At 44.8% G+C, this 22,955-nt stretch overlaps 1 protein-coding gene across 1 annotated transcript in view; it reads right to left on the bottom strand.

The window, feature by feature from the left end:
• PHYHIP (phytanoyl-CoA 2-hydroxylase interacting protein) overlaps positions 1–19,024 on the bottom strand; it is a 57,118-nt gene extending 38,094 nt beyond the window's left edge. The window contains exon 1 of the mRNA XM_034432927.3: positions 18,640–19,024. The gene's annotated coding sequence lies outside the window, so the exon portion shown is untranslated. The remainder of the gene's footprint in view (positions 1–18,639) is intronic.
• Positions 19,025–22,955: the final 3,931 nt, after the last annotated feature.

The following is a 22,955-nucleotide window of genomic DNA, read 5'->3' as shown; positions in this document are numbered from 1 at the left end:
GCATTTTTTTCTGCCTCTGAAACTTCTGAAACTCTGTTTCAGAAAAAACTTTTTTTTCCTGCCTCTGAAAGCCTCTGAAACAGCTTCAGAAAAAAAGCCTTTGAAGTTCTGTTTCTGAGGCTTTTTTTCTGAAGCTGTTTGGGGCTTTTTTTTCTGAAGCTCTGTTTCTGAGGCTTTTTTTCTGAAGTTCTGTTTGGGGGCTTCTTTTCTGAAGTTCTGTTTGGGGGCTTCTTTTCTGAAGTTCTGTTTGGGGGCTTTTTTTCTGAAGTTCTGTTTGGGGGCTTCTTTTCTGAAGCTCTGTTTGGGGGCTTCTTTCCTGAAGCTTCGTTTCTGATGCTTTTTTCAGCCTCTGAAACCTCCGTTTGAGAAGCTGGGTGGGGCTACATTTGGAGTATAAAACGCACCCAGATTTTCATCCTCTTTTTTGGGGGGAAAAAGGTGCATCTTATACTCCGAAAAATACGGTAGTTGAGTCATGAAACATCTGGAAGAAAAGAACCAAGCTCAGGGAGCACTAAGGACCCCACAGTCGTCCTCCTCCTCCTTCTCCCCCTCCTCCTCCTCTCCACAAACCCCATGAAGCAGTGAGCCCACCCATTTTTCTCTTTCCTTCCTTTTGCCGCTCCCTCTTTCCCCCCCTCTCCCCCTCTGTAACCCAGAGCATTTTTAGCGAAGGTTTGAATTTTAAATTTTTAAAATTTTTAAATATTTTAAATTTTCGGGGTTTTAAATCGGGCCAAATCTATTTAATTATTTTAATTTTTAATCACTGTTTTGTCTTGTGTTTTTAAATTGGCTGTACACCGCCCTGAGTCCTTCGGGAGAAGGGCGGTATAGAAATAAAATTATTATTATTATTATTATTATTATTATTATTATTATTATTATTATTATTATTATTATTATTATTATTATTATTATTGAATTAGGTTAATTCCAAAAAGCTTTGGAAAGTTTGCAGGTTATCCCAAGTGCGCAAAAGTACCTGCCCCAAAACAAAACAAACAAATCTCATACCTTTTGGGGAAAAAAAAGAATCATTGTAAGAGAGAGAGAGAGAGAAATTCTGTTCAATGAGAACAGAGTGTTCCCGGACACTAAATCCTGAGTATCTGTTGAGGGGGAAGCAGAAAAACAAGAGAAGCTGAATAACTTGAAAAGGGACGTGGCTGCCTAGCAGAATGCCAACAAAAGCATGCTTCTTCCAATGTCTTGTCGAAAAATGCTTGCCATCTCATGTTTCTTAGACTTTCTGAGGAGCAACAGGTATTGTTGCTTGTCCATAAGCAAAGTTGCCATTCATCCATTACTCCTAAACGTTGTCGGACAATGCATAGTTATTTTTTTCCCCAAGTTTTTAATTTTTTTAATTTTTTATAAAAATATAAAATCAATGCCTGAATAATGTGGCACCTGGGTGTCATACATTCTAATACAAATAAAACTAATCAGGTTAATCATAATCACTACATTCAATCCACTTATGTCTTTCTAATAATAACACACACTTGTATTAAGTTATAGTCCAGTGATGGCTAACCTTTTTGCCATCGCGTGCCAAAAGCGGGGGTCGCGCAGGGGGGTCGCCTGTGTGTGTGTCCACACCTATAATTCAATACCCCTTGCGCATACGCACACGCAGGTGACCCCCCCATTGCTCCCCCTGCTTTTGGTACGTGACGGCAAAAAAGGTTACTGGTGGGCCCAGTAGGCCCGTTTTTTACCCTCCCCAGGCTCCAGAGGCTTTCTAGGAGTCTGGGGAGGGCAAAAACAGCCTTCCCCACTTCCCTGGAGGCCGAAAATGACTCATTTCCCAACTTCCGGTGGGTCTGGAAGGCCCAAAAATCAGATGACCAGTGCACGCATGCGCACTGGAGCTGAGCTAGGGCAACACTAGCGTGCCCACAGATATGACTCCGCGTGCCACCTGTGGCATGCATGCCATAGGTTCGCCATCATAGTTATAATCTATCATTGTTCAATTATTCCACGTTTTCTCTTGTTATTGCTTTCATTTTATGAAATAAAACTGTATACACCAATATTCCCCCTTCTCTTATTTCTATCACTTATTCTAGCTTTTGATCATATCACCCTTTATTAAAAGACTTTTTCTTTCTTTCTTACCTAACTTCTAATCATGTCACCTACCTAAAAAAAAGGGGGGGGGAGGAAAAGAGAGAGAGAGAGAGAGAAAGGAAAAGCAACTCAGAACAACAACAAAAAAGAGAAATCATCCATCCGTCATCTCTTGCCCGCTTCAATACTTTAATTGCTATGCTTTAAAAGAAAGATAGGACAATGCATAGTTAATGACTGTGTGGAGAATTTTAAAAAAATCCCTCCAACTCAAATAAAATGCTACATAATAAAGCAACCAATTTAAAGAGAATCTAAAAAATATCGCATAGATTAAATGAAAGATACACAAGGCTGCAGCAGCAGTAACGTACATTGGATTAAAAGAAAGACAGAGTGAAAAGAGTTTTGATAATTCCAGACAGGTATTCTAGAATTGAATGGCTACTATTAAAAAGATTCGCAGCTCTCAGCATTACATCTAAGAGTAGGAACAAAAAGCATGTTTGTTCACCTTGTTTTTGCGTATTTCCATGTATTTGGCATGATTGCACTTTGGGTGCTTGGCAACCAGATCACATTTATGATCCGTTGCAGATTCTGAGGTTGAGTGATCACAATCTACAATCTTTTCTCCCAACTTCTAGCAAGAAAGGCTTGATCGGGAAACTGGATTTGTTTAACAACCACCTTATTCACCAAACAACCGCCAAAAATATTGATGTAAAATTAGGTCTGACTCCACTGATGACCACAATGACTTATGACAAAAATTCTGGTTCCAAATGTGTGGTCATAAATCAAGGACTGCCTCAGGGGTGAAATCTACTTCTTTACCGGTTTGGAATTGCACGCGCACACATGCATAGATCTGTGCGTTCGCAAAACCTGCGGATGCACAGAAGATAAAGAACACATTACTTGCTGGTTAAAACCAGGAAACAATGACACCCAGGCAGGTATCGCTACCGGATCGCCGAACCACCCGGCACAATCGCTACCGGATCGCCCAATCTGGTGCGAACCGGGAGGATTTCACCCCTGGACTGTCTGGATAGCAGCTTGGTTTTAAATCTATAACCTCTAAGTTACCTAGCAATCTCTTTTTGAACTAAAATGTGTAGCGGTACTACCTCTGTGGATAATAAAAAAAAAAATATGATGCTACAAAATATATTTCAAAAAATGTGTTAACTCAGCACATCTAGGTAAAATATCACAGGCTGCATAAATCTTTTATGTTTATAAATGAATACCACCGAGCTGCTAGGAACTGCAATCACAATCTCAATGAGATAAGAAAGGAAGTGTTTTCTGATGCAATGGCCAGTTGACTAGGTGAAGAATTTTGGTGGCCTCCCTTCCCAAACTCCACCCTGACCGAGTTCCTTCCCTAAAACACTACCCATTTCAAGAATGACAGCTGCAGGTGGATGGGCTGATACACATGTGCAAGAGATGTTTCAGATTCCAGCCTGACTCACAGGAGCACAGCAAGTGCATGGTTGGGTGAACGGGTAGGTGTCAAATGTTCCCTTGTGGAAAGGTGAGCTTAGTAACCAAGGTGGGATTCTTGACATAGAAGAAAACTGATCAGCAATGTGTAAATACTGGCAAGAACAATGAGCTGGCTCGTTTCCCACCCGCCCCCCAAGATACATTGTGGGGAAAGTGTAGGAGAACAGCAGGTAGAGGTGGGGGCAGAGTTAAATGTGTCATCAGCTTAGAATCATGAAGTTGCCACAAATGGTCCAACTCCTCCTGAATTCTGTTGACCCTTATCTGGTGCCAATTTAGTGTCGAATCTTAATTGTCCTGATTCTTGAGGATAGGTTTGAATAACTCTTCTATGCTGCAAGCTAACAGATGGTTCTGATTCTTTGAGCCTGACAGAAAGTTCTATAATGTAAAGTCTACAATACAGGCACCATTATAGTAACCAAGGTGCCTTCCCAGGTAAAAGATTGCACCTTACGCTGAGCTTGTCAATCGAAAGGTCGGCAGTTCAGCGGTTCGAATCCCTAGTGCCGCGTAACGGGGTGAGCTCCCGTTACTTGTCCCAGCTTCTGCCAACCTAGCAGTTCGAAAGCAGGTAAAAAATGCAAGTAGAAAAATAGGGACCACCTTTGGTGGGAAGGGAACAGCGTTCCGTGCACCTTTGGCATTGAGTCATGCCGGCCACATGACCACGGAGACGTCTTCGGACAGCGCTGGCCCTTCGGCTTTGAAATGGAGATGAGCACCGCCCCCTAGAGTCGGGAACGACTAGCACATATGTGCGAGGGGAACCTTTATCTGTACCTTTTTACAAAATCAGACTTTGGTAAAGTTTATGACCAGCTGGTCCATGTCAAATACTTGAACTAGTTCAGAACAAAAATGGATATAAGCAGGAACAATGACATTAATGCCTCTTTTAACAATGTCAGAGCTTCCGTTCTTGGCTTATAAACCCCCTCAATGAAAGACAAGTTCCTCAGAAGCAATTAATTAGGCTAAATGAGAACTTAAAAACCTAGCAAAGGCAATCCTCAGGCACCAGGAACATATCATGAGATCTTAGATAGATAGATAGATAGATAGATAGATAGATAGATAGATAGATAGATAGATAGATAGATAGATAGATAGAATTCTTTATTGGCCAAGTGTGATTGGACACACAAGGAATTTGTCTTTGGTGCATATGCTCTCAGTGTACATAAAAAGAAAAGATGCATTCATTAAGAATCATAAGGTACAACACTTAATGATAGTCATAGGGTACAAATAAGCAATCAAATCATACTAGAAAACAATATAAATCATAAGGATATGGCAACAAATTACAGTCATACAGTCATAAGTGGGAGGAGATGGATGACAGGAACGGTGAGAAGACTAATAGTAATAGCAATGCAGCCTTAGTGAATAGTTTGACAGTGTTGAGGGAATTGTTTCTTTAGCAGAGTGATGACATTCGGGAAAAAACTGTCCTTGTGTCTAGTTGTTCTGGTGTGCAGTGCTCTATAGCGTCGTTTTGAGGGCAGAAGTTGAAACAATTTATGTCCAGGATGCGATGGGTCTGTAGATATTTTCCCAGCCCTCTTTTTGACTCATGCAGTATACAGGTCCTCAAAGGAAGGCAGGTTGGTAGTAATTGTTTTTCTTGGCAGAGTTGTCTTCTCCTGACCAAGCACCTTTGGAGTTGGATCTCTGACTGCCATGGGCCATAAAAGTACATCCATCTCCGAACTGAGCATCAGAAAGTGGAGAGATAGAGACTCCCATGTTGCTTGGTGAAGTACCTTCAAAAGAACCTCTGTAACCCTGCCTGAGGAACATCAGCTGAACTTGAGTAGGGCATCCAGAGTTCCTGGGATAGAAGCCTCAATTGACCTCATTCCACAGCTGCGATATTTCTTGGGTTCCGATGCTGTGAATGTTTTGACTTCTACCACACCTTTATCAGCCCACCATAATCAAATAGTTGATGTGTACCCTTGAAAAATTCTCCCTAATGGTTAGTCAGAATTGATTTAAATTGCAATTTGTAGCTTTTTCCTTCGGATGCCACACAAAACCCGTAGCAACGAATGCTATCAAATATTTGTGTGATCCTTTCGGCGTCCCACATCATCAAAGCTGACATCGGCCAGAGCATAGAACAACTCAAAGAAATGCAAGATGGGAAGACATGGAGAGACCTGCCCATAGAACTGCCAAGAGTTATCATCCGGTGTCCCAAAGCTCCTAATTTCAAAACTCATTTTTATCCATGAGGAAAGCTCATACTTTTGATCCTTTCTGCTGTATATATTTTCTTGGAAACCTCTATCATGTGTCCCTCTTCATCATCTCTTTTTCACCCAGAAAATCTTTCCAGTTGGTATCTTCCAGATGTTTTGAAACCTCTTATCATCTGTCCCTCTTCATCAACTCTTTTCCACCCAGAAAACCATCCCGGTTGGATATCTTCCAGATGTTCTGAAACCGGTATCATGTGTCTATCTTCTCTTTCCCACCCAGAAAACCTTTCCAGTTGGATATCTTCCAGATGTTTTGAAACCTCTTACCATCTGTCCCTCTTCCTTATCTCTTTTTCACCCAGAACACCATCCCAGTTGGATATCTTCCAGATGTTCTGAAACCTCTACCATGTGTCCATCATCTCTTTTCCACCCAGAAAACCTTTCCAGTTGGATATCTTCCAGATGTTCTGAAACCTCTACCATGTGTCCATCATCTCTTTTCCACCCAGAAAACCTTCCCAGTTGGATATCTTCCAGATGTTTTGAAACCTCTTATCATCTGTCCCTCTTCATCACCTCTTTTCCACCCAGAAAACCATTCCAGTTGGATATCTTCCAGATGTTTCGAATTCCATCTCTCCTGGCCCCCAAAACTATGCTACCTTGAGACTTTCTGCTTCTACATATCTGAAGGAAGGAAAACCTTGGGTGAGAATTAACGTTCTGCAAAGCAACTCAGTCTCTGGGGCTTCCCTGCGCCTCTTTGCTAGCTTGACAAACAAGCTCAGAGACATCCCTCCGTTCTCGCCAGGGCATCATTCGGATTCCAAACGGATGCCCCAAATTAGCACGCCAAACATGAGGATCAGCAGAATACACGGGGAAGGCAATTTGAAGACTTTGAAAATTAAAAAAAAAAAAAAAAAAGACTCCGAGAGCTATTGCAAAGGGAACTCAAGGTGAGAAAATTAGAAATTGGGACTCAAAGGCAGCTCTGGTTGACGGATCGACTTTTTCCTCCTTTTTGGGAGGGGGGGTATTGTTCGTGTCACTGGAGTCCTGCCCAGGGCCCCTCCCAGATGACATACCTGCCCTTCCCCTCTAACATGTTTGCACAGCAGTTAAGCCGCTCCCTTGCCAGGGTGCTGAGCCAAACCAGAAAGGTACAAACGGGGAGGGGGGGAGAGAAAGAGAGAGAAGCAAAAGAAGCAAGCTTCTGCCATAGCAAGCTGTTGCATTCAGTACCACCTCCCTGGATGGTCAGGAAAAGCAGGTTGACATGTCCCTGCCAAGAGACGCTGCCAAAAAAACAGACTGATTCAGATCCTCGGCAGCAGGCAGCCCACCGGCAAGCCCACGCAGCTGCCTGCTTGCCACTCGCTCACGTGGGCCCCAAAGGCCTGGCATTCCTGACTGTCACGTGGAGAGGCACAGCGCCCCCCCTCACCTCCTAAAGGCAGGCAGGCCTCCCTTTAGATATCAAAACCAGGCAGGCGTGCACAGACACACACACACAAACACACTGTGAGTGTGTGTTTGTGTGTGCGTGGGCATACTCGTCCAGATGTCCTCAAGGGTTTTCTCCCAAGTCGCAGGCAGAAACATCTGGATCTCCGACTGCTCCTCCTGGGGGATTGCCCCCCCCACACACTTGGTTGCTTTCAAGAAAGTCTCGTTTGCAAATATTCTGTTTGTCAAACCAGAGTGCAACACCAGGATATTGGCACACCTGTCCCCTCCCTGAGAAGATCTCAAATTCTTCCCAGAGCCTTCCAGATGAGGATCAATCTGTCTGTCTGTCTGTCTGTCTGTCTGTCTGTCTCCCCTATCTCCCCTACCTTCCTTCTTTCCTTCCTTTCTTTTTCTTTCTTGCTTTCTCTTTCTTCTTTCTTCCTTTCTTCCTTTCTTTCTATATCTATAATCATCCATCTATCTATCTATCTATCTATCTATCTATCTATCTATCTATCTATACATACATACATACATACATACATACATACATACATACATCTATCCACTGCCTATCTACCTTTCTACCTACCTACCTCTCTCTCTCTAGCCATACATGCATACATATATACAGTACATCTGTCCACCCTCCTCTCTCCCTCTCTCCCTACCTTTCTACCTCCCTACCTCCCTACCTCTCTCTATCTATCCATACATATATACATAATCTGTTAATCCATATGTATATACATCTATCCATCCTCCTCTCTCCCTCCCTCCCTCCCTTTCTACCTCCCTCCCTCTCTCTCTCTATCTCATCTATCTATCTATCTATCTATCTATCTATCTATCTATCTATCTATCTATCTCATATCTATCTCTCTATCTCTCTATTTATCTCATATCTACCTACCTACCTATCTATCTATCTATCTATCTATCTATCTATCTATCTATCTATCTATCTATCTATCTCTATTTATCTCATATCTATCTATCTATCCATCTATCTCTATCTATCTATGTATCTATCTATCTATCTCTATTTATCTCCTATCTATCTATCTATCTATCTATCTATCTATCTATCTATCTATCTATCTATCTATCTATCTCTATTTATCTCATATCTATCTATCTATCTATCTATCTATCTATCTATCTATCTATCTATCTATCTATCTATCTATCTATCTATTTATCTCTATTTATCTCATATCTATCTATCTATCTATCTATCTATCTATCTATCTATCTATCTATCTATCTATCTATCTATCTCTATTTATCTCATATCTATCTAACTATCTCTCTATCATATGGCACATTCACATCACATTTCGGTAAACACCCCAAGCGATTAAAAATATAAAATACGACATATAAAAGAGATTTCTCTGTTCCTTTTGGAGAGAACATGGTTCACGTAATGACTGCTTTTTCAGGTCCACCTACATAGTGCAATTTGAATGTTCTGATCTCATTCTCAGAAGCGCCGGTTTAAAAAAAAAAAAACAACCCAAAGAAATTTGGAAAGAAGCAGGTGACCTGTTCAATAGGAATTGAACAGGTGGACTCCCCCAATGTTACTTTCTAGGACTTCCACACAGCAGGAATTTGTGTGGATTAAGTCCAACACGTCTCCAAGTTGGCAAGTTGGAGAAGGCTGGTGTAAAGATTTACAGAATAACAGAACTGGGAGGGACGCTGGAGATCTTTTAGAGAGCTTTGCTGGCTGAGGAATTTTGGGAGTTGAAGTCCACAAGTCTTAAAGTTGCCAAGGTTGGAGACTCCTGTTCTAGTCCAACCCTCTATTCAAGCAAGAGAATTTACACCCTTCTGGACTAATGGCTTTCCAATCCCTTCTTAAAAATCTCCAATGATGGAGCACCCACAATTTCTGAAGGCAAACCGTTCCACTGATTAAATTGTTCTCACTGACGGGAAATTTCTCCTTAGTTCTACATTGGATCTCTCTTGATAAGCTTTAGATCTGGGCTGCTAATGATCCCTATTCTGGAAGCATTTCAAGAATTCTATGCAGCTCGGAGGACTTGCAGTGAGATTCCTCTTTGCCCGGACATGCGTCAGTTTTGGCCAGACCGTCAAATGTTTTGATTATGAGCCATAATATCCGCTTGGGTACTGCGGTGGGTGGATGGAGTGTGTATTTATTTGTTTAGTGGCGTATGTGTGAGAGGACAAAAGAGATGGAAGGGCAATGATATATCGTAGTAGAGCAAGAAAGAAAAAATACAAAAAGGAAATAATCAAGGCCACACTTGCATCCAGTTTTGGTCGCCACGATGTAAAAAAGATGTGGAGACTCTAGAAAGAGTGCAGAGAAGAGCAACAAAGAGGATTAGGGGACTGGAGGCTAAAACATATGAAGAACGGTTGCTGGAACTGGGTATGTCTAGTTTGATGAAAAGAAGGAGCAGGGGAGACATGATAGCAGTGTTCCAGTATCTCAGGGGTTGCCCCAAAGAAGAGGGAGTCAAGCTATTTTCCAAAGCACCTGAGGGCAGGACAAGAAGCAATGGGTGGAAACGAATCAAGGAGAGAAGCAACCTAGAACTAAGGAGAAACTTCCTGACAGTGAGAACAATTAATCAGTGGAACAACTTGCCTCCAGAAGTTGTAAATACTCCAACACTGGAAGTTTTTAAGAAGGTGTTGGATAATCATTTGTCTGAAGTGGCGTAGGGTTTCCTGCCTAAGCAGGGGGTTGGACTAGAAGACCTCCAAGGTCCCTTCCAACTCTCCTCTCCTCTCCTCTCCTCTCCTCTCCTCTCCTCTCCTCTCATCTCTATCCTATCCTATCCTATCCTATCCTATCCTATCCTATCCCATCCCATCCCATCCCATCCCATCCCATCCCATCCCATCCCATCCTATCCTATCCTCTCTCTCCTCCATTCTATTCTATTCTATTCTATTCTATTCTATTCTATTCTATTCTATTCTATTCTATTCTATTCTAGTCTAGTCTAGTCTAGTCTAGTCTAGTCTAGTCTAGTCTAGTCTAGTCTAGTCTATTCATCTTCTATTCTTTCCCATCTTCTCTTCTCTTCTCTTCTCTTCTCTTCTCTTCTCTTCTCTTCTCTTCTCTTCTCTTCTCTTCTCTTCTCTTCTCTTCTCTTCCTTCCATTCCATTCCATTCCATTCCATTCCATTCTATGATGGTTTAAAGCAGGGGTCCCGAGCCTTTGGGCCGCAACCCACTACTGGGCCATGGCCTGTTTGAAACTGGGCCGTGAGCAAAGAGCAAGAGTGCATGAGCAAAGTTCTACTTGCGCGAACGGTGGGCCCTTGCACTCGGGTGCGAAGCTCCACTCGCGTAAACTGAGGACACTCGCCCGCAAAACTCCATTCACGCAATTGGAGCTTCGTGCAGGAGCACTCTCTTGCTGGTGCGAGTGGAGCTTTGCGTGCGAGCACAAGCGCTCTCTGCTCACGCACGAAGCTCCTCTCGCATGAGCGGAGGCCGTGCACACCCGCCAGTCACACCAACAGAGCTGCATGTGCCTGCCAGTCACACGCACGCACCAGTGTTGGAATTCAAATTTTTTTTACTACCAGTTCTGTGGGTGTGGCTTGGTAGGCATGATGTGGCTTGGTGGGCATGGCTTGATGGGTGTGGCAAGGGAAGGATATTGCAAAATCTCCATTCCCTCCCCACTCCATGGGAAGGATACTGCAAAATCTCCATTCCCTCCCCACTCCAGGGGAAGGGTCCTGCAAAATCTCCATTCCCTCCCCACTCCAGGGGAAGGATACTGTAAAATCTTCATTCCCACCCCACTCCAGGGGAAGGTTACTGCAAAATCCCCATTTCCTCCCAATCAGCTGGGACTCGGGAGGCAGAGAATAGGTGGGGGGGGACCAGCCAGAGGTGGTATTTGCCGGTTCTCCGAACTACTCAAAATTTCCGCTACCGGTTCTCCAGAACCTGTCAGAACCTGCTGAATAGCACCCCTGGCACACACCCACGATGGTGGAAAGGTTGGGGACCACTGGTTTAAAGTGAAAGCAAGAATACCTTGGGGGGGGGGGGAAGAAGCTGGATGCATTTCCTGTTCCAGATGCAAAGGCCGGTAGAATAGGTTGGTCCTGTCCTTTTCTTTCTCCTTAAACAAATTGTGGATTATAAACCCTGGAGCAAAACTGTACACAATTGGCTGCTCTAAATTATCTCAATCATGATCTCTTCTGGCAGAGTCTTCTCAATGGTATAAAATATACATTTCAAAGGTACAAACGCCTGCCCGACAGATGCTCTTGAAAAACACCAAAAGAAATCTGAAATGTATTCAAAAGTGAACATTTAACCACACACTCATCACACACAGTTGTTATTCAGTTGCTAAGTCATGCCTGACTCCTCAGGATCCCATGGACCCCAGCCCAGCCCACCTCACCCTCCACTGTTTCCGGGAGTTTGTCCAAATCCATGTTTGTTACGTTGACGACCACCATCTAACCATCTCATCCTCTCCAACCCCCTTCTATTTTTTTGCCACATGCACCTATACTCCTTTGTATGTTCTTTGCCTGAGATCAAACATCGGAGTCGATCTGGGTATTCCACTTAATGTATTCTTGCACGTCCGACTGTTAGTACAGCGTGCAACTCGATTCAATGGTTTCTGCCTAACCTGAAAGATCTGGGCGGAGTCGGTCCAAAGCATATCCCACCAGACAAAAAATACCAACTATCAGGAGCCAGGAAGGATGCCTTCTAGGTCTCAGCATCTGCCTTCTGGAATTATATCCCCCAGAGATTTGTGTCGCCCTCATCCTAATGGTATTCGGCAAGATTTATCTTAAAGGCTCATCAGTTCTGCAGGTCCTTGGAATGGGGTGTTCGTAGAGCATAGGTGATGTGTTTGTTATTAAAGAAAGTGAGTTTGTCCAGCCATACAGGATTTTCTTGCTGTTTTCCATTGTTTTCTTTACTCTTTTTACTTGATGTCAGACACCCAGGGACATTCGGAAGTTGGACAACTTCGAAGTCTCAGAAACAGCATAATAAGTAAATGAATACTTTGCATTCTCGAAAAAAAAAGGTTTGTTTTGCCCTTTTGGTTTGTCGAGCTGTTTCTTCTGATGCTCTTAGGTTCATTTATGTTTAATTATCTCCATTTGTCTTTTAAGCATTTTCTTTTGTGGATCTCTTTGAAGCTCTAACTCCAATTTCTTATACTCTTCTTTTAAGATCATAGTCTGTTGCTTTTTCTCGTTATGACTTTACTAAAAAGTAAATGAATACTGTAGGATCACTAGAAACCCAGGACATACATTAGAAATATCCCAATATCCCAATAACAAGCAAGCAATCTTCTCAAGAGCATCGTTTATCAGTACGCAGTAACATAGAATTGAGATATCCCTTTCACCTTTAATTCAATTATACCAGCCTGAGGTTTTTGACTAAATGAATCATTCAGGTTCCTATTATTTTCCATCATTTTAGAATACTAACTGAACTACCTCCTCGGTGTCTTCATACCAGGGGTAGGTTCTAAATTTTTTTACTACCGGTTCTGTGGGCGTGGCTTATTTTGTGGGTGTGGCTTGATGGGGGCTAATGTGACTGGGTGAGCGTGGCCAACTTTTTTTTTTTTTTTTTACTTTTAAAAGCATTTTTTTCTACAACCTTAAGAGGTTGCAGACAACAATGCTTGGAAAAGACTCTGCCGATCAGGCAACTCAGCTGGGATCGTCAGAGGCTTTTCAAAGCATTTTTTTCACTACCGCTTCGGCCAAAGATGTTGCAGAAAAAAATGTTTTGAAAAGCCTCTGATGATCCAAGCTGAGCCGCGGGATCATCAGAGGCTTTTTTTAAAAAAAACTTTTAAAAGCATTTTTTTCGGCCAAAGAGGTTGTAAGCGAGTGGCGACTGGGCCGGGGGCCGGTTTGGGGGCATGGCCAGCCAATGTTATTACCGGTTCTCCGAACTACTACAAATTTTTACTACCGGTTCTTGCGAACCGGTGCGAACCGGGAGCAACCCACCACTGGTTCATACTCTACCTTCCTTTAACAAATTAACAGAGTTGGAAGGGACCTTGTAGGTCATCTAGTCCAACCCCCCCGCCCAAACAAGAGACCCTTCCTACACCATTTCTGACAAATGGCACTTCCTGTTCCATTATAGGTCAATGCTTGAATTCCGACCATATATTTAACAACCATTCAAAAGCTGCAACAGCACTTTGAGCACGGGTCCTCACACTTATGACCATTGCAACAGCTCTGATGTGACGTGATCAAAATTCAGGCGGTTAACAACCAGCATGCATTTAACGTGGTGGACGCATTCCAGAGACACGTGTTTGCCATTTGCGGCCTTTCCCACAAATAGAGTCAATGGGGGAGGCAAGGTTTGCTCAACAACCATGGGATTCACTTAACAACGGTGGGCAAAAAGATTGCAAAATTGGCCAGGACTCATTGAATGAATTGCTTAGCGACGGATGTTCTAGCCTCAACTGTGGTTCTAACAGAGGGATACAATCAAGATCAAGGGAGGTGAGATACACACGTGGTTGGAAAAATGACAAAAGAAACCTATTGACTTTAAACCAGAGATATTTTTATTGGGGATTTTACCAGAAACATATAACAGAGAATTGCAATATTTAATTGTGAATGTTTTAACAGCGACTAGAATCGTATTTGCTAAAAATTGGAAAAGAGAGAAGCTACCGATTGATGATGAGATAATTAAGAAAATGATGGACTGTGCTGAAATGAGTAAATTGACATTTGAAATCAGAGAACATGGAAGATAAACCATATTATTTGATACGGGATTTGTTTTATCAATGGATAGATAATAAATCATGGAATTGAAGTACGAAATACGGGGTTGATGTAAAGAGAAAATATCTGATGTTTTATTTTTTCTATAAAAGATATAAGTTTCTGTTATAAATTGGTATTTTAGAAATGGATTTATGCACAAGAGAATATGAGCTGTTCGACTCACTGTAATTGTTTGGAACGACGATGGTTTAATGTTTTGTTTTTGTTTTAAAATAAAAAAAGATTTCTCAAAAAAAAAAAAGAAAGATCAAGTGAGGTGCTAATACCACTCTACAGAGCCTTAGTAAGACCACACCTAGAATACTGCATCCAGTTTTGGTCACCACACTATAAAAAAGTATGAAAAAAATATGAAATCTCTTCATTGTGAATGCCGGCTTCTGTTTCGCATGATGCGTAGCGTTCTCCATTCTTATGAGATTTGACAGCCAGACTTGGGAATTTGCAGCCTACTGAATTTGGGATGAAGTGAAGCTCAGAACCCCTGAGTAACTGCTGACCAAGACCACCTTACTAGTAACTATTAGTAGATCTTGATTAGGCAAAGTGTTTCCACTGCTCCTCATAGTCCCAGACTTTTGGCCTGTTAAATGTCACTGACCAAGGATCAGTCGAGCTGGATAAACATCAGGGAGGTGCGCTGATAACATCTTCAATAGGCCAAATTAATTAATTAATTAATTAATTAATTAATTAATTGTATTTCTATGCCGCCCACTCTCCGAGGACTCTGGGCAGCTTACACCAAAGACAGTATACCAAATAGCATATTGCCCCCAACAATCTGGGTCCTCATTTTACCCACCTCGGAAGGATGGAAGGCTGAGTCAACCTTGAGCCGGTGAGATTTGATCCGCTGATCTGCTGAACTAGCAGTCAGCTGAAGTAGCTGCAGTGCTGCACTCTATTTCTTTATTTTTATTTTATTTTATTTCAAATTTATATACCGCACCTTCTCCCAAGGGACTCAGGGCGGTGTACAGCCAGATAAAAACATACAATACAAACATTAAGAACAATTAAAAGAATACATATTAATTTGGCCCCAGTTTAAAGTGACAAACCAATTAAAAATTTAAAATTTAAAAATATGTTAAGCCAGCCCGGCTTGATGAAAAAAGAAAGTTTTAAGGGCACGGCGGAAGGCACCAAGGTCTTGTGGTCTCTAACCACATTCAGAAACACAAAAGAATTCAGAAGGGATGGGAGAATCTACAACGTGAATCATTAAAGGCAAAAACTGCCAACTCGTTCGATAAGAATAAAAAACAAAAGGAATACAGAATTCAGAATAAGAGAGTTGGAAGGTGAGGTATTACTACCACTCTATAAAGCCTTAGTAAGACACCTAGAATTACACCTAGAATACTGCATCCAGTTTTGGTCCCCACACTATAAGAAAGATGTTGAGACTTTAGAAAAAGTGCAGAGAAGAGCAACAAAGATGATTAGGGGATTAGAGACTAAAACATACGATGAACGGTTGCAGGAACTGGGCATGGCTAGTCTAGTGAAGAGAAGGACCAGGGGAGATAGGATAGCAGTCTTCCAATATTTGAGGGGCTGCCACAGAGAGGAGGGGGTCAAGCTATTTTCCAAAGCACCTCAAGTCCAGACAAGGAATAACTGATGGAAACTGAACAAGGAGAGATTCAACCTGGAAATAAGGAGACATTTTCAGACAGTGAGAACAATCAGCCCATGGAACAGAAGTTGCCTTCGGAAGTTGTGGGAGCTTCATCACTGGAGGCTTTCAAGAAAGAGACTGGATTGCCATTTGTTGGGGATGGTGTAGGGTCACCTGATTGGGCCAGGGGGAGGTTGGACTAGATGACCTACAAGGTCCCTTCCAACTCTTGTTAATCTAACATCTAACAATCAAGGATTGCCTGCATCGCATTATCCTTTTTTTTTTTTTTTACCTTTCTCAAGTTGCTAAGAGTAGCAAAACGAGTTTGTTCTTCCCTCACTCCCTTGCTCAACATCCCAGCGGGCTGAGCTCAGCTGAAAAGAGGCGCATGTGTTTTATACCAAGGTTTGCTGGATAAACTACGATAGAAGCATTTCGCGTAACAGGCTAAGCCCCAATAATCAAAGCAACCTTCCTATAACTTACTAAGATATAAGCATTGAGAAAATCACAGAATCACTCGGAAGGCTTCTTGCTCAACCCACCCAGGATATGACACGAGGTCTTCTCAACGCTAACCGCAACGTCTCGACTTCTAAAACCACCGCACAAATAAACACGCAGTTATAAAACAGCTACATCGCCGTGTCACGCAGCGGTAATCTGACCGAGCAGCGAAGAATTTTGTTTCCCCTGCTTGCGATGACACACGATGACATTTGGTACAAAGACTTTGCACACAGCTCCTTGCCAAGCTCTCATCCTATGCCACAGACATGTGCTCACGTGCCCATCATTTGCACCCGCCGAAATCCATGCACACATATGCACTTCCATGTTTACAAAAAAAAAAAAGGACACACACGTATAACTGTTTAGGGTTCGATTTCAGGACTCCTGCCTGTCCAAATTTGGCAAAGATCCGGTGCAGTTCTTGATGTTTGTCTTCCTTGTAGGAAGGCAGGAGGAGGATGACTCTTTCCCGGGAGCCATGAGGAATTCAACCTGACAGGTTTAATAGCCGTCATTAAGCAGCTGGCAAAAGGGCACAGGGGAATCCGCCAGTTGCAATGTGTGCGTGCGTGTTTGTTTGTTTGTTTGTTTTTTCAAACCTAGCAACTTGGAAGATGTGCAGACTTCAATTCCCAGGATTCTGGGAGTTGGAAGTCCGCACGTCTTCGAGTTGTCAAGATGGAAAGGACACCAGGCCAAATAGGTTCCCGGAGTTGGGTTTAAATCAGACGGAGACCCAAAGGGTTAAGAGCCTTGTTGGCGCAGCAGACTAAAGCACTGTTAAGTAACACCAGCTGCCTGCAATTACTGCAGGTTCGAATCCCACCAGGCTCAAGGTTGACTCAGCCTTCCATCCTTTCGAGGTAGGTAAAATGAGGACCCAGATTGTGGGGGCAATAAGCTGACTTTGTATAAAAAAGAACACCGCTTAGGGGGGGCCGAAAGCCCTACTAAACAGGTATATACAGAAGTATGAAGGTTATTGCTTAACGCATTGTAAGCCGCCCTGAGTCTCCGGAGAAGGGCGGCATATAAATCGAACCCATAAAATCCTTCCTGTCTGGTGGACAGAGAAGAGGCCCTTCTACGCTGCTGCAGCAGCAAATCGTTTCCCTCCTTCGGCCCTTCTCCTCCACCGATGGCACCATTCGGCTACCCATCCTAGGTGGGAAAACCTGACTCCACCTTCCGATAAGAGAAAAAACAAAAACAAAAAAACGCCACTGCAAAATTGCTTTTGAACCGGATCCCGAAAGAAAGAAGTTTGGGGAAGGTTGTGCGGAAGGCCTGGGAGAGAGAGGGAGAAGATGTCAATTCTTGTCCTTGGTTGTCCCATTTCTCCTTGTTTGTTTATGGCACATTTTGCCGGGGGGGGGGGGGGGGGTCTTATTTCTATTTATTCTATCCACATCCGAGCTTGTTTCACACACACACACACACCCCACAGACCACTCAAAGAATCAACCATCTTCTCTCCTCCACTCCTTTGCCCAAACAGCCAAAGAGCCTTGGTAGTACAGTGGTCTAAGGCACCCTGTTATTAAGACCAGCTGCCTGCAATTACTGTAAGTTCGAATCTCACCAGGCTCAAGGTTGACTCAGCCTTCCATCCTTTCTAAGGTAGGTAAATTGAGGACCCAGTTTGTGGGGGCAATAAGCTGACTTTGTATAAATATATACAAAAGGATGAAGGCTATTGCTTAACGCACTGTAAGCCGCCCTGAGTCTCTGGAGAAGGGCGGCATATAAATCAAATTTTAAAAAAGGGGGGGGCAAAAGCCCTACTTAGGGGGGGCCGAAAGCCCTACTAAGCTTAGGGGGAGGCAAAAGCCCTACTTAGGGGGGGGGGGCAAAAGCCCTACTAAGCAGGTATATACAAAAGGATGAAGGCTATTGCTTAACGCATTGTAAGCCGCCCTGAGTCTCCGGAGAAGGGCGGCATATAAATCAAATTAAAAAAAACAAAACAAAACAAAACAACAACCTTGCGAGGTGGGCTGATCCACGCACCAAAAGCCAGAGGCTCTTCTTCCTCCAATCACTGACACCCACCCACCCCCAACACCATCATCCACCACCCAGGGGATGAAGCCTGAGGCTTGTAGGTCCTCCACCCCCCCCCCACCACCCCAGTCTCCGGCTTGAAGGCGACTCTCCAAGGTCACCCTTGGAAGATTTGGGCGATCCAACGCCCTCTTCTAAAGCGGGATATCTCCCGGGCAGTTCGAGACCCGGCTGAGGATGATGGAGTTTGGGGGTATCCGGGGGGAAAAGGCACCAAAAGATGGATGGAAGGAAGGAAGCTCTAAAAAATGCTCCGCGCGCTGCTGCGATCCAGCTATCTCTCCCCCACTCGCGAACCATCACCTCTGGAGCAGGAGGTGTTTTGCAACGCCGCCTTACCTGGCTCCGCAGGAGGCGCCGGATCGCTGCGGGGAAAGCCAGAAACCGGGCAAGCAGATCCCGGGGAGACGGAAGAGCAGCGCTCGCCCCCCAAAAGCGCGCAAGCCTTTTTGGGGGTGTTTTTTTTTTTTTTCCCCCACCCGATCCAAGTCACGAAGCCAGCGAGCCCTTGCGACGGTCCCTGCTGATGCTGCTGCTTCTTCTTCTTCCCATGCCAGAAGCCCGCAGAGGGGAGGAGAAGAAACCCCTGCTCAGCCCGAGGCGCGCAGACGCCGCGCTGCCGCTCAGGATCCCGATCCGGAAAGCCGCGCAACCTGCCAAGCCAAGCCAGTCGAGCGAGGACCAGGCGAGCAACCTCCGGCGCGGCATGCGGAGGAGAAGGAGAGGAGAGGAGAGGAGAGGAGGGGAGGGAGGGGCAGGGCAAGCGGAGGATCCCGACTCCCTCTCGACCAATCGCCAGCCGACCTGCCGAGCATCGGGGAGGAGCCAAGGTTTGGTACCCCACCCACCCCCCCTCTCTCTCCATCCCCTCCCCACCCCCACTTTTGGTGCGCGCCAGGCTGCAGTCGCTGCGCTTTTGCTGCTCCCGGGCTGGCCGGGATCGCGCAAGCCTCGCAGGAGAGAGAGAGAGAGAGAGAGATGCCCCCGCGGGGTGGGAGAAGCGCGCAAGGCAGGCAGGCTGCTGCTGGTGCTGGAGAGGGACCAGCGACCACCGGTACTACCCACCCACCCAATCCCGAGGGATCTGCAGATCGCCGCCTCCGCAAAGCGACCTGCAGATCTCTGCAGAGCGGCTTCGGAGCGAGGGAGCCCCGGCGGCGATCGTCCGGCGAGGCTACGGTAGCGCGTATCCTAAAGAGAGAGAGAAAGAGGGAGGGAGAGAGAGAGAGAGAGAGAAGAAAAAAGAGGGCGAGTAATTTGGGAAGGTCGCCTTCTCATAAGCTCCGTCGTCCTATTTGGCTACGGTAGCGCGTATCCTAAAGAGAGAGAGAGAGTGAGAGAGAGAGAGAGAGAGAGAGAGAGAGAGAGAGAGAGAGAAAAGACGGCGAGTAATTTGGGAAGGTCACCTTCTCATAAGCCCCGTTGTGCTAGTTGGCTATGGTAGCGCGTATCCTAAAGGGAAAAAGAGGGCGATGACTGTGCGAAGGTCGCCTTCAGTAGCGCATATCCTAGAGAGAGAGAGAGAGAGAGAGAGAGAGAGAGAGGAAAAAAGAGGGCGAGTAATTTGGGAAGATCGCCTTCTCATAAGCTCTGTCATACTATTTGGCTATGGTAGCGCCTATCCTAAAGAGAGAGAGAGAGAGAGAGAGAGAGAGAGAGAGAGAGAGAGAGAGTGAGAGTAATTTGGGGAGGTTGGCTTCTCATAAGCCCCATCGTGATTGTATTCTTAAGGCGAAAAGAGGGCGATGAATGTGCAAAGATCGTTTTCAGTAGTGCGTATCCTAAAGAGAGAGGGAGGGAGGGAGGGAGGGAGGGAGAGAAGACGGCAAGTAATTTGGGAAAGTCGCCTTCTCATAAGGCCCGTTGTGCTATTTGGCTCCGGTAGTGCGTATCCTAAAGGGAAAAAGAGGGCGATGAATGTGCAAAGGTCATCTTCGGTAGCGCATATCCTAAAGAGAGAGAGGGAGAGAGAGAGAGAGAGAGAGAGAGAGAGAGAAGAAAAAAGAGGGCAAGTAATTTGGGAAGGTCGCCTTCCCATATGCCCCAACATGCTACTTGACTACGGTAGCACGCCGTATCCTAAAGGGAAAAAGAGGGTAATGAATGTGCAAAGGTCGCTTTCAATAGCGCGTATCCTAAAGAGAGAGAGAGAGAGAGAGAGAGAAGAAAAAAAGGGCGAGTAATTTGGGAAGGTCGCCTTCCCATATGCCCCAACATGCTACTTGGCTACGGTAGCGCGCCGTATCCTAAAGGGAAAAAGAGGGTAATGAATGTGCAAAGGTCGCTTTCAATAGCGCGTATCCTAAAGAGAGAGAGAGAGAGAGAGAGAGAGAGAGAGAGAGAGAAGAAAAAAAAGGGCGAGTAATTTGGGAAGGTCGCCTTCCCATATGCCCCAACATGCTACTTGGCTATGGTAGCGCGTATCCTAAAGAAAAGGAAAAAAAAAAAAGATGGTGACTAATGGGAAGATTGCCTTTCTGGATCGCCAGAATTCTTCATCGAGGTGGATGTTAAGCAGACAGGCGCCGGACAGAAAAAGGCATCATTGCTGCACCAAACGGGGTTTCGGGGACTCATCCAGAGGCCAGATTTGTGCTGATCTAAATAAGACGGTTTGGCTTTAGCTTAGTGCGTTTGTCAGTCTGGCAGTTTGGGATCTGTGGCTGGTAGCCAAAGATGTTGGGGATGTAGATTGCAACGGCAATAACTTTTGTAGATGGTCCATAATGCTTTACAACGCTCTCTGGTCGGTTTGCAATAATATCAGCATTATTTACATATTGCCCCCCAACTTTACAGACAGGGAAGGCTGAGTCAACTTTGAGCCCTGCTGGGATCGAACCTCCAGGCTGTGGGCAGAGTTTGCCTGCAATACTGCACTTTAACCTGCTGCGCCACCAGGGCTCCTGTGGCAGTTTCCTGTTGTGCAATGCTAGCTAGTTGCAGGTTACTCAAACAAATCACAATGAATCCCAAGCTTAGGGCATTGCGTGCAGTAGTGGGATTCAGCCGGTTCGGGAGAACCAGTTGTTAACTTTCTGAGCAATTTGGAAAACTGGTTGTTGGAAGAAATCATTAGGGCAGAGAACCGGTTGTTAAATTACTTGAATCCCACCACTGATTGCGTGGGATCCAGAAGGACAAGAGAGGGACCCACTGGTGATCAAAACCAGCATGCTACCAACGTGCCGGCAAGCCAGCTGCTGAATTGAGGCCAAGACTTGAGTTCCACCAAGTAAAGACATTTAGACTCGACTATTAGTATGTCTGGGAGTGGTGCGGTGGCCTAGAGGTGGAGCTCTTGCCTCACAGTCAGGAGGCTGTGAGTTCGATCCTAGGTAGAGGCAGATATTTCTCTCTCTGGGCACGATGAGAATATCTCTGCTGGAAAAAAATACTCCGCATTGGCGACAGGAAGGGCATCCGGCCAGTAAACGCTCAGCTCCATTCAGTTGCCCAGACTCCCGCCCTGCAAAGGCATTATGGGGTCATTAAAAGAGGATGATTAGTATGTCCTGTGCATGGACTAGAGTGGAGAGGCCATCTTGTGATTTGAATCGGACAAAAGCCATTTGAAACTCTTCTTTGGACCTTCCATGTTGAAGCTGACGCTCACCAGATAGGGTTGCAGGGGTGAAATCCAGCAGGTTCTGAAGACCCGGTAGCGGAAATTTTGAGTAGTTTGGAGAACCGGCAAATACCACCTCTGGCTGGTCCCAGAGTGGGGCGGGAATGGGGATTTTGCAGTATCCTTCCCCTAGAGTGGGGTGGGAGTGGGGATTTTGCAGTATTCTTCCCCTGGAGTGGGGTGGGAATGGGGATTTTGCAGTAACCTTCCCCTGGACTGGGGTGGGAATGGGGATTTTGCAGTAACCTTCCCCTGGATTGAGGAAGGAATGGAGATTTTACAGTATCCTTCCCCTGGAGTGGGGTGGGAATGGAGAATTTGCAGTATCCTTCCCCTACCATGCCCACCAAGCCACGCCCACCAAGCCACACCACGCCCACCAAGCCACACCCACAGAACCGGTAGTAAAAAAAATTTGAAACCCACCACTAGTTTCATGTAATATTTGCTCTCTCCTCTATTTCGGCTGGCGACCCTCCCCGGGGAAGAGCCTTCTATGTGGGGGCACCCGCCCTCTGGAATGAGCTACCCCCAGGGATACGACTAATCCCGGACCTCCGTACCTTTCGCCGGGCCCTGAAGACTTTTTTATTTCAGCAAGCCGAGCTGGGTTAAAAAATTTTTAATTGGGTGAATTTTATGGGTAAGGGTTTTTAAATTGGAGAAGCCAAAGATAATTTAATTTTGTTTTAATGTATTTTAATATTTGTATTGTGTGTTTTTAATTCTGGCTGTTCACCGCCCCAAGTCCTTTGGGAGAGGGGGCGGTATAAAAATTAAAAATATATATAAAAAAAGTATTAGTACTAATACTACTAATACTATTTCCACGCTTCGTCGTTCATGTTTCACAAATGACACGTGCCAACATATAAGGTGCATTTACATGTGTGAAGTGGCCCATTAGGTTTTCACGCTCGTCCGGGATCAGTGGAGGGAAGGCAGGAAGGAAAGCAATCCAATTTGGGTGCCTCGTTAAAAACGATGCTTCAATTAAGGATCGCAGCACAGCCAGTCAGCACAATTA

The sequence above is a fragment of the Pantherophis guttatus genome, chromosome 9, assembly GCF_059756535.1.
Source record: "Pantherophis guttatus breed Tessera chromosome 9, ASM5975653v1, whole genome shotgun sequence".
Lineage (NCBI taxonomy): Eukaryota > Metazoa > Chordata > Lepidosauria > Squamata > Colubridae > Pantherophis > Pantherophis guttatus.
The sequence above is the reverse complement of the archived record's forward strand: the minus strand, read 5'-3'. Positions and strand labels throughout refer to the sequence as shown.